Source organism: Rhinatrema bivittatum, chromosome 1 (assembly GCF_901001135.1).
Source record: "Rhinatrema bivittatum chromosome 1, aRhiBiv1.1, whole genome shotgun sequence".
Classification (NCBI taxonomy): domain Eukaryota; kingdom Metazoa; phylum Chordata; class Amphibia; order Gymnophiona; family Rhinatrematidae; genus Rhinatrema; species Rhinatrema bivittatum.
The window spans coordinates 435,904,137-435,916,650 of NC_042615.1; positions in this window are offsets into that span (position 1 = coordinate 435,904,137).

The window sequence follows — 12,514 nt, forward strand, 5'->3', positions numbered from 1 at the left end:
GAAATTGCCTAATTCATCCTAGACGAATGCACATTCCTAACTAAGTGTGTTAGATGAGTCCCCCAGGTGGTGTCTACTGAAACCAATGCTAATGGACGTTCTTTTTTAAAATGATGTTGCATTCCCTCATTTGTAAGATGCTCCAGTATCATTCCTTTACCGATGGCCGTATAATAGTGATCCATTCTGCAAAATGCTGGTCCTCCCTAACTTTAAAGTGCCTCCATACATCTGATGTCTTGCAGGATCTCATCTTCCTTTTTGGATTCTTGCATGCTGCTGCTGGGACTGGGATTGAGGGCAGACTAGGAGGAAAAGACCAAGGCTAGGGGCATCTCCCATGCTCTTTAGTACTTGCTCTTCCTGGGGGATGCCCTTTGCCCAAGCAGTATAATTTTCTTCCTCCTATGGCTGCTCACTATAGGATAGCACACTAGTAATTGGAATCTCTGACATGATTCATCTGAACCAATGTTTTCCCCAAATATCTGCTGCAGATACTGCTCAGGAGAAATCAGGGGGAGCATTGTACTGCTTTGGATACTCCACCAAGTGTTCCTTCCCCTCCACTGTTGATGCCACCCTTCACTGATTCTGCCTTCTTCTGCCCCTCCCTGTACAATAGGTATAGAGGTGAGAGTGAGAGAAAGTGGCAGATGCCCTTTGAGCTTGAGCTTCTTGCCCTATCGTGTCTCTGATTTCCTCCTACTAAAATAAGAACATAAGAAATTGTATGCTGGGTCAGACCAAGGGTCCATCAAGCCCAGCATCCTGTTTCCAACAACCAGGCCACAAGAACCTGGCAATTACCCAAACACCAAGAAGATCCCATGCTACTGATGCAATTAATAGCAGTGGCTATTCCCTAAGTAAACTTGATTAATAGCAGTTAATGGACTTCTCCTCCAAGAACTTATCCAAACCTTTTTTGAACCCAGCTACATTAACTGCACTAACCACCTCCTCTGGCAACAAATTCCAGAGCTTAATTGTGCGTTGAGTGAAAAAGAGTTTTCTCCGATTAGTCTTAAATGTGCTACTTGCTAACTTCATGGAATGTCCCCTAGTCCTCCTATTATCTGAAAGTGTAAATAACCGATTCACATCTACTCATTCAAGACCTCTCATGATCTTAAAGACCTCTATCATATCCCCCCTCAGCTATCTCTTCTCCAAGCTGAACAGCCCTAACCTCTTCAGCCTTTCCTTATAGGGGAACTGTTCCATCCCCTTTATCATTTTGGTTGCCCTTCTCTATACCTTCTTCATCGCAACTATATCTTTTTTTAGATGAAGTGAACAGAATTGTACACAGTATTCAAGGTGTAGTCTCACCATGGAGCGATACAGAGGCATTATGATATTTTCCGTTTTATTCACCATTCCCTTCCTAATAATTCCTAACATTCTGTTTGCTTTTTTGACTGCTGCAGCACACTTAGCCGACAATTTTAAAGTATTATCCACTATTTTGGGTGGGGGATGCCTGGTCTTCTCACTACTATCATTAGTATTGCTACTTGAGCTCAGCCTAGCTCCTTTGTTAGGAAAAGTCTTCTCTCTTCCTCTACCATAGTTCTTGCTACTATTGCCATGTCTATATTTTGCTCCCATAGGATTGGCTGACTTTGAAACATCAATCACTAATACTGGCTAGGGGTTTTTAATGTTACAATGTAGTGTGCTGAAGTGCTATACATACCAGTACTAGTGTGGAGCAACACAGTCAGAAGAATAGATCACACACAACACTTTTTTAAAATAAAGCATGCCAGACACTATCGACTTGCTGACTCTGGTTATGTAGACTTCCTCAAGGAAATGATACAGCTTATGGAAAAGAGTCACATACACACTGTAGTGGGTGTTTACGGAGTCCTTTTCCCACTCACAGAAAGGGCAGAGAAAGCAAAGAGAAGCTGGTGTTCTACCTTCTCAGCAGTCAGAGACACTTAGCTCTTATCTCTGTGCTGCAAGTGCATACAAATAGAGACTCACTCTTACTCCTGCCTGGTTAATGATACAGTAAGTCTGTAACAAAGAATAGATAGATTAAATTGTACTTTCTTCTCTCACACAGTGACACTGTGACAACAGGCAAGAACCCAGCCCATACTGCTTTAAATATCTCCTATTTTCCTTTCCAAATCTTTTTTAAGAAAAAAGCCTCAGTTGTTCTTTTTTGAGGCTTTTTTCCATTTAATTTCAGTTGGTCTTTTTTGAGGCTTTTTTCCATTTAATTTCTCCTGTTTTTGTCTCCCAGGTTTTCTGATTTCTATTTCTCAGCACAGGTTCTCACTGCTCTCTGGAGCCCCACAGACTTCCGGGTTGAGCCCCTCCCTCTCGGTGACATCATCGAGGGACCCCAGGGGATAAAAGAACACCAGGGACCCGGAGGGTGCCATGCCTACCTGCCTCTGGGACCAACTGAGGCTTTTTTCCATTTAATTTCTCCTGTTTTTGTCTCCCAGGTTTTCTGCTTTCTATTTCTCAGCACAGGTTCTCACTGCTCTCTGGAGCCCCACAGACTTCCGGGTTGAGCCCCTCCCCCTCGGTGACATCATCGAGGGACCCCCGAGGGATAAAAGAACACCAGGGACCCAGAAGGCGCCGCGCTTCGGTGGCGCGCACCAAAGGGGCACAACAAAGGGACATGCCCCTTTGTATGCCCCTTCGTACAGCCCCTCATACACCCGGAAAGAATACAAATGGACAAAGAACACGACCTACCCAACAATGGGACCACACCATCAATCTCGCGCTCTACATTCAACATCCAAGTAAGCACAGGAAAAGGTAAATATGCAAACAACACAATGAAACAACAACTCAAATACAATCACAACAACAAAGCAAAAAATAATATGACTACAAATAACCTAATTTCGGTAAAACGTACTAACAGTAACAACTTTTTTTTTTTTTATTCTTTATTTTCAAGTTTTTTCACAACTTATTTACCAGGAAAACTCCTTACAGAAAAGTCAATGTCAAAAGGAATACAATAAATTTCAGATTAAACATTATTTCAGCATAATGATTAACGACATTTAAATTATAAGAAAATCAAATTTAGAAATTAGGAGGCAGTAGGAGCAATGACAAAATATAGGAAAATTAATCCACAAGTATATTTGGTTCGTCGTGGCTTCTGCATCATTTTTCTTTTCTTTTTACACCGTCTCTAATGAAGTCTCCATAGGGGCTTTCCCAGCTAGGAATGTTTTCATTTGATCAGGTTCAAGAAAAATATAATTCACATTCTGATACCTGATGCAAGCCTTGCAGGGGTATTTCAGAGTGAATTTAGCCCCTATTCTAAGGGCTAATGGCCGCATCAAAAGAAAGTCTTTCCTACGCGTCTGAGTAGACTTGATCACATCCGGAAATATCCAGATAGGGAACCCATAGAAAGGTGTTTGTCGGTTTCTGAAGAAAAGTCTCATAACATGGTTCCGCTCTGATAAAAAAGCAAAGGAAACTAGGAGAGGTTTTCTCTGACTTATTTGATGTTCAGAAGACATTTCTAATATATCAGTGAGATTCAGGTCAGGACTTTGTGATTCTGGTTGGGAAGCTTTCTGCAAATAGAATATTTTAACAATAACCGGGAAAGCCGTATCTGGAATCTTTAGATTTTCCTTCATATAAAGTTTAAAAAGTTCCAGTGGGGCTATAGCTTTAATTACTGGAAAATTGAGTATACGTAAATTATGTGCCCTTAGGGCATTTTCGACTGTTTTCAGTCTTCTGGATGTTAAATTTTCAGAAATAATTATTTTTTCTTGTTTGACCTCCACTGAAGAAATTCTCTTTTCCAACACTTCTGTTTTGTTAGTATAATTGGATAATAAATTATTATTTATCAAAGCCTGGTTCTGAATTTCCGCATTTGTCTTAGCAAGTATTTTTATCGATGTCTCAATTCCATTTAGTACACTCCAAATTCCCTCCAACGTTATAACATCAGGTCTCTGAGTAGAAGGAGCTTCTGAAATCTTTCGAAGCTGGCTTACTCCCTGCACTTCATCGGCTCCCCCTCTTAACCCGGTACCTTGTACAGTTGTTACGATAGCTGCTTCCAGTCCCCGGGGAGTTGAAGTCCTTAGTGCATCCTCCAGACCCGCAAGTTGTTCTCCTCCACTGTCTCCTAGGGTCTCCTCATCCCGGGTCTCACAGGCATCGTTTCTGGCCATCGTCATGGCCGCTCCGGCTTCAGACGAAGCAGGGCAGGGCATCGCGATACTTTGAGGGGGAGCAGGTTTCTTCGGTGATCCGGGGCTTAAGGTGGTATCGAAGGTCAGGGAGGTCTGCGCTTGCTCCAACGCGGTTCCTCCAGCGACCAGGCTCTCCGGATTAATTGATGCAGCTCCAGCGAAAAGACCGGGGATAGTAGGCTGTCGAGGGTCGGCAATGGGTGAGTTGATATTCTCACCTCTTAGTCGCCCTTTTCTTTTTGTATGCGGCATAATTTTTTTTAAAGAAAATAGAGATAAGTAAGTCCGAAATTAGACAGCGTTTCTCTCCGGCATTTCAAGCTGTTTCACTCCACGGCGGCCATCTTGCCTCCAAACAGTAACAACTTAAACAGACTACTAATGATCTCCTTTCAATGCACAATCAGTGACAAAAAAAATTCCCATCATCACGGACGTGCTATATGACACAAAACCTAATTTTATAGCAATAACAGAATCATGGCTCAAAAAAATCAGATGTAGTCCTAAAAAACCAGCTCCCAAACAAAAACTATGAGGTCTTCTCGATCCCAAGAATAAATAAAAGAGGAGGCGGATTAATACTAATTATTGAAAAAATATTTAAAACTAAATTACTCTCTATCACTGCACCAATGAATCATGAAATTGCCCTTTTCGACACTAACCAATTTCAAATCTGCCTAATCTACTGCCCAGCCAATCTCCTTGAACTAAACATCTCCCCACTAATAGAATTTTTCACAACTCATCTAAATCCCTCCAAACCCACGATAATATTAGGTGACTTTAATCTTCACATGGATGTCCACCCCCCTATCTAACACCTGCCAAACTCTATTAGACATAATGATGGCATTAGATTTCAAACTAATCACAGATAAATCAACACACAAAGCTGGCCACTCATTAGATCTAACCTTCATTAACAGTAGCCTCCTTGAAAAATAAAAACCGTATACACGCAAATCCCATGGTCAGACCAGTTCCTCATTAACTCCCAGATCAAGCACACAGGAACAATAAAAAAATAAAACATAGAACCAGCTGAATTCTCATACCGCCCCCCCTTCAACACAGATACTCTTAAAGACAAACTAATTGAAGAACTAACACACATCAACTACACAAATAACCCCAACACAACAAACGACTGAAATAGAACCACTACTTTAGCTAACGAATTAAACCATCTGCAAATAGCCCACATTAAAGAACCAAAGTTAAAGAATCCATGGTATAATGAACAAATCAAAGAAGTGAAACGGACCCTGAGAAAGAAAGAAAAAGAATGGATAAAGAACAAAACAGAGAATTTAACAAAGTATAGAAAATAACTAGCATACTACAAAAAATTAATTTTAGACACCAAAAAGAAATACTACAGCTCAAAAATAGAAAAATTTATATACAACACTAGAAGCCTATTTAACATAGTAAAGAACCTTACAAGTGACAATACGAACAACCACTTAACCCTACAAGAGAACCAATGCAATGATGTAGCTCAATTCTTTAAAGAAAAAATTGATAACCTGAGAAAAAAAATCCCTATTACTACTAAACAAGAAATTAAGATGCCCACTAGAGATGTTAGTAATTGGTCAGAATTTGAGGAGGTATCACAGGTCGAAGTCGAGAAAATGATAAATCAATTGAACTCCGCTACCCACGTAATAAACACCATTCCTATTACAGAACTAAAAAAACTAGCCAATACAATAACACCAACACTAACGAAGATCATCAACCTCTCACTAGATGAAGGAGTAATGCCTGATACCTTGAAAGGAGCCATAATCAAATCAATCATTAAGAAAAAGAACCGAGACCCCCTTAATCTTAACAACTATAGACCAGTTTCCAACTTACCCCTATTAGCCAAGCTAATTGAAAAAAACAGTACAAAAACAACTGTCAAACCACATTGAAAGCAACAACATATTTTACCCAGCACAACATGGTTTTCGTAAACACTACAGTACTGAAACCTTGCTCTTAGCCTTATCAGTTACTATCTTAAGAGGTTTCGATACAGGAACACATTACATTCTAGTTCTATTAGATCTCTCCGCAGCATTTGACACAGTAAATCACAAAATACTAATCAACAGGCTGAAAGAAACTGGACTCACTAACAAAACAATAAAATGGTTTGAGTCATACTTAAACAATAGATGTTTTCAAGTACAAATTAAAAATATACTTTCAGACAAAGTCAAACTACAAACCGGTGTCCCGCAGGGATCAGCCCTGTCAGCAACACTCTTTAACATTTATCTACTTCCAGTATGCCACCTACTAGCAGGACTCGGAATCATACATTACATACATAGCAAATGTAACCCCAATATTTAAAAAGGGCTCCAGGGGTGATCCGGGAAACTACAGACCGGTTAGCATCACTTCAGTGCCAGGAAAAATAGTGGAAAGTGTTCTAAACATCAAAATCATAGAACATATAGAAAGACATGGTTTAATGGAACAAGTCAGCATGGCTTTACCCAAGGCAAGTCTTGCCTCACAAATCTGCTTCACTTTTTTGAAGGAGTTAATAAACATGTGGATAAAGGTGAACCGGTAGATATAGTATACTTGGATTTTCAGAAGGCGTTTGACAAAGTTCCTCATGAGAGGCTTCTAGGAAAAGTAAAAAGTCATGGGATAGGTGGCGATTTCCTTTCGTGGATTGCAAACTGGCTAAAAGACAGGAAACAGAGAGTAGGATTAAATGGACAATTTTCTCAGTGGAAGGGAGTGGACAGTGGAGTGCCTCAGGGATCTGTATTGGGACCCTTACTTTTCAATATATTTATAAATGATCTGGAAAGAAATACGACGAGTGAGATAATCAAATTTGCAGATGACACAAAATTGTTCAGAGTAGTTAAAGCACAAGCAGATTGTGATAAATTGCAGGAAGACCTTGTGAAGCTGGAAAATTGGGCATCCAAATGGCAGATGAAATTTAATGTGGATAAGTGCAAGGTAATGCATATAGGGAAAAATAACCCATGCTATAATTACACAATGTTAGGTTCCATATTAGGTGCTACAACCCAAGAAAGAGATCTAGGTGTCATAGTGGATAACACATTGAAATTGTCGGTGCAGTGTGCTGCGGCAGTCAAAAAAGCAAACAGAATGTTGGGAATTATTAGAAAGGGAATGGTGAATAAAACGGAAAATGTCATAATGCCTCTGTATCGCTCCATGGTGAGACCACACCTTGAATACTGTGTACAGTTCTGGTCGCCGCATCTCAAAAAAGATATAATTGCAATGGAGAAGGTACAGAGAAGGGCTACCAAAATGATAAGGGGAATGGAACAGCTTCCCTACGAGGAAAGACTAAAGAGGTTAGGACTTTTCAGCTTGGAGAAGAGATGACTGAGGGGGGATATGATAGAGGTGTTTAAAATCATGAGAGGTCTAGAACGGGTAGATGTGAATCGGTTATTTACTCTTTCGGATAGTAGAAAGACTAGGGGGCACTCCATGAAGTTATCATGGGGCACATTTAAAACTAATCGGAGAAAGTTCTTTTTTACTCAACGCACAATTAAACTCTGGAATTTGTTACCAGGGGATGTGGTCAGTGCAGTTAGTATAGCTGTGTTTAAAAAAGGATTGGATAAGTTCTTGGAGGAGAAGTCCATTACCTGCTATTAAGTTCACTTAGAGAATAGCCACTGCCATTAGCAACAGTAACATGGAATAGACTTAGTTTTTGGGTACTTGCCAGGTTCTCATGACCTGGATTGGCCACTGTTGGAAACAGGATGCTGGGCTTGATGGACCCTTGGTCTGACCCAGTATGGCATTTTCTTATGTTCTTATACGCAGATGATATACAGCTACTGCTACCTATTGTAAACACCATTGAAGAAACAATGAAACTTGCCAATATGTATCTTGAAATAATCAAACAGCTCTTAAATCAGATGGAACTGGTAATAAACATCGACAAAACAGAATTCGTACACCTTGAACGTAAAAACATACATCATATACAACAAACAATCACAATCAATAATATTCAAACCGTTGAGTTAGCATTAAAAGTATGAAATCTGGGAGTAATAATCGACCCTGAGCTAAACTTGAAACAACACATCTCACTGAAAATAAAAGAAGGATATGTGAAACTAATGATCCTGAGAAGACTAAAACCTCTACTAACACTAAACAATTTTCGCACAGTTCTACAGGCAATGATCTTCGCAAGTACAGATTATTGTAACTCCCTGCTTTTAGGACTACCACAATCTACTATTCGGCCACTACAAATATTACAAAATTCAGCTACTAGAATTTTGACTGGCAAAAAAAAAGAATGAGCACATTACAGGAACACTCGCCGATTTACACTGGCTTCCAATTGAACAAAGAATACAATATAAGACACTATGTTTAATTCATAAACTAATCCATGATGAAAAAGCAGACTGGCTCAACACTGCACTGCGCGTACATGTACCGCAAAGAAACCTGAGATCTGCTAATAAGGTTTTACTAACTGTCCCCACTGTCAAATCAGCACGCCTCATGCAAGTAAGAGAAAGAGCACTGTCGCTGGCTGGCCCCGTGCTATGGAACACCATGTCACTCGAAATAAGGCTGCAGAGAAATGTGAAAATATTCAAAACTAATCTGAAAACCTGGCTATTTAAACAAGCCTTCTACAAAGATAAGGAGAAAAACGGTTGAAAGATAAGGACGCACCAAACTAGAAATTACTTTTAACCTACAAAATGCATTTTAATGTTAAATTAAAACCACATAATATGTTCCGAACAAATAAGCTTAACTGAAACACACAGTTTTTGACACTAAATTGTTACTGTTCTATGATGGTACATGGTTAATTTGTAATCTATACCACTCATATTTTTCATTAACGTGCCTTTTTGTAAACCGTTGTGATGGTTATCTAATTCAACGACGGTATAGAAGAGGTTTTAAATAAATAAATAAATAAATAAATAAATAACTTTTGCCTTGGCTCTAAGAAAAAGCTTCAGTATCACAACTTTTCTGTCTGAAATCCATTAGAGAAATGAGGGAAGAAAATGGTGACTGCTCAAAGTTACCTTTTGCTTTCAGTTTCAGATTTTAAAACATGAGGAACTCATCAAACTATGCAGATGCCAGCTGGGATAGGTTGGTTAAAAAAATGCTTGACCTTGATTAGTCCTGCTCCTTCCTTGTCCCTTCCCACTCTAGCTCCTTTCTGTCTGGCTTACCTTGAGTAGAAAAAAAAAGCATGCGGTTATCCTTGCCCGATAGACTTGAATGGAATACCAAAATGATTGCAAACAACATTTTTTGTTATTTTTAGCGCGCTGCCCATTTGTCAAAATGACCATTCCCTGTTTAGTTTCAGATTGTCATTTGTTTCAAATAAATTCACATCCCTACCTAACCTATAGAGAGATGCATCAAGTCGCGGTATATATTATAGCGCATTTAACTCTGGATAAATGTGACATTAATCATCCCTCCATCCATGTTCCCTTCCCTATTACAATGATCTTCTTTGCATGAAATTTGCATCATGAATAATGCAAATTCATGCAAAGAAGCACATGCATAGGTAATCCTATGTAAATATTTTACTGTGGCCAACTAAAAAGGTGGTCAGCCACAATAAAATACTTACACCTTTTGTAAAAGTGGTAAATATGAAACGGGAGATCCAGGTCTCTAATGTGGGTTCTGAGGCATCTGCCTCATATTTAAAGTGGCGACAAACAAACAAAAAAAGAATTGCGGCAAAGAAGGGAGATTTACCCAGGGGTCAATGTTGCCCCCAGCTCAACTCAGAGCAGCCTTGTGTGGAGGCCCCATCTCCCCCCAAAGTTTAAAAATAAAAAAGAGTCCATGTGGCAATGCCCCCCCCCCAAAGACCATCAGTCAACTCTATTATCCTGGTCCCCTGGCCCCCCTAATCCCCATCCCCAAAGACCATCAATAAAATAAGGACACTAGCCCCTTCCCAAGTGCTAAAAAAAAATTACTGTCCTGACCTCTATGTTCCCTTCCCATACCCATACCCCCAAAGACCATCCAAAAATAACAGAGTCCTAGACTCAGAACCCCTTCCCATACCCAGACCCCTCCCCAAAATGTATAATTTCTACAAATAGGGGCCTGGAAACCACCTTCATCCACCCTCCCTTCCCCCTAGCCTGACCCCCCTTCTGCACCCTCAAATCTTACATTTAGGTATGGATCCTGTGTTGGGGCTGGATGCACCCTCGCACCCAGCCCAGTCAGAGCCATTTTTCAAAATGGCACTGACCTGACCTTGCCCCAACCATGTGACTGGGGTAATGCCCAGGGATCGGACCCTAATTTTTGGGTTGGGGCTGGGGGACTGGTGCAATATAATTGGTTGATGGCCTTTGGAGGGATGAGAGCAGGCTGTGGCCAGGACCCAATTTTAGTTAAAGAACTTGGGGTGGATAATACCGTGCTTTTCCTTCAGTTGGAACGCTTACCGCTGAGAAAGAACTTCCCTACCTGAGCTGTCCACGTCGCGCCGGTGACATCATCAGGGGGCAGGACCGGTAGGGTTAATACCGGACCCCCCCCTGTGGTGCACAGTCGAGGCTTTGTTTGGACTTAAAATCTTTTCTGCGACAGCAAGATCTTCAAAAAGATTAAACTGTGAGTAAATTATGATAATCCTTCTCCTGACCTCCAATTTGTAAGCCGTTGGAATTAGAAGGAACTAAATAGAGATTCATACATAAAGGAGAGAAAGTGTGAAAACAGAGATATGCCTCATACAAAACGGAAGGCCCATATAAGGGAGGTCATGTCGTCATCTCCCTTACCTGGCCTAGCTCAATCTCAGATACCATCATTCTTTGTGTCTGCAACAAATATTAATCCGGAGGATAGGGCCGCGTTAGAAACGGACTTAGAGCGAGAATCCGTTTCTTTGGTTGAAGCCATCTCACTGATCCCCGGAGCTCCCAATATTCCATCCCCACCAATAGTCCTACAGGATAAAAATGGTGATTTAATATCTTCTGATATAAAAATATTACCTGAAGGAGGACTGGGGATGGGAAACATTGATGCTGGGGGAGGTGAGGCGGGAAAGTCTGAAGAAAAAATAATTCTAACTCCAGTGACATCTGTGATAACAATGGATATACTCTGGGCTGCAATTAAGTCTCTTGAGACAGCAATAATAAAGTTAACTAAAACACATGTAGAAGTTCAACAAAAAGCAATAGATGTATAGAAAATAGTCACTTCTCATCATGTTAAATTGGAAACACAGAAAGAACGTTTGTGTAAAGTAGAAACCAATCAAAAAAATGTGGTTAAAAATGAGTTCTCGATTGAAGAAATTAGAGTATATGGAGAACAATTTTAGATATTCTAATATAAGAATATCAAATTTTCCATTTTTGAGAATTATTTCACCAAAAGATATGTTTAAAGAATATCTTTTACATATATTAAAGATACCAGAGCAGGGTATCCCAGCTCTAGCAAAAATCTATTATATTCCAAAAAAATCTGCTTTAAGAGAAGCGCAGCCGGAGCAGTCCATTGATTTATCAGATGTCTTAGAAACAACGATTGAAACAGAGATAACATCAAGAGAAACTCTATTTGGATCATTTATGTTTCCACTGGAAAGAGATACAGTATTACGTTTATTTTTACGTAATAGATTGCAAAATTATCATGGCCAACAGATCTGGATGTATCTGGATGTATCCAGATCTGTCAAGGGCAACTCAATTAAGGAGACAAGAGTTTCTTAGATTAAAAGCTGATACCTTGGCTACAGGGGCCAGATTTCTCTTAAGATATCCATGTAAGTGTGAAATTTGGTATAAAGATCAAGGTCTCAGCATTGCAGACATTCCTAGATTCACACCCCCAAAGAGCAGAAAATGTGTGAGAGCGAATAGTATAGAATTTGTTGTATCTCTAGTTATCTTGATTATAATGTGTGATAAACACTTTTACTTGTGTTATTTCGCTCTGTATGATTTTTCCAATGTCTTACAATTTTCCTCAAGGTACTGCTGATATATTGATTGTAAGGGTAAATTTGAGTATTACTTTGATTATCAAATGAACATATTCAATATATGTATACATTTTGCCTGTTATAATTAATGAAGAAATTAAAATAAAGAATTTAAAAAAAAAAAAGAACTTGGGGTGGGAGGGAACTGAGACCATCGCCACGTAGCCTCATTTTTTTTATTTTTACACTTTGGAGGAGTTGAGGCAGCCTCAAGTGGTGAATCCGGGTTGAGATG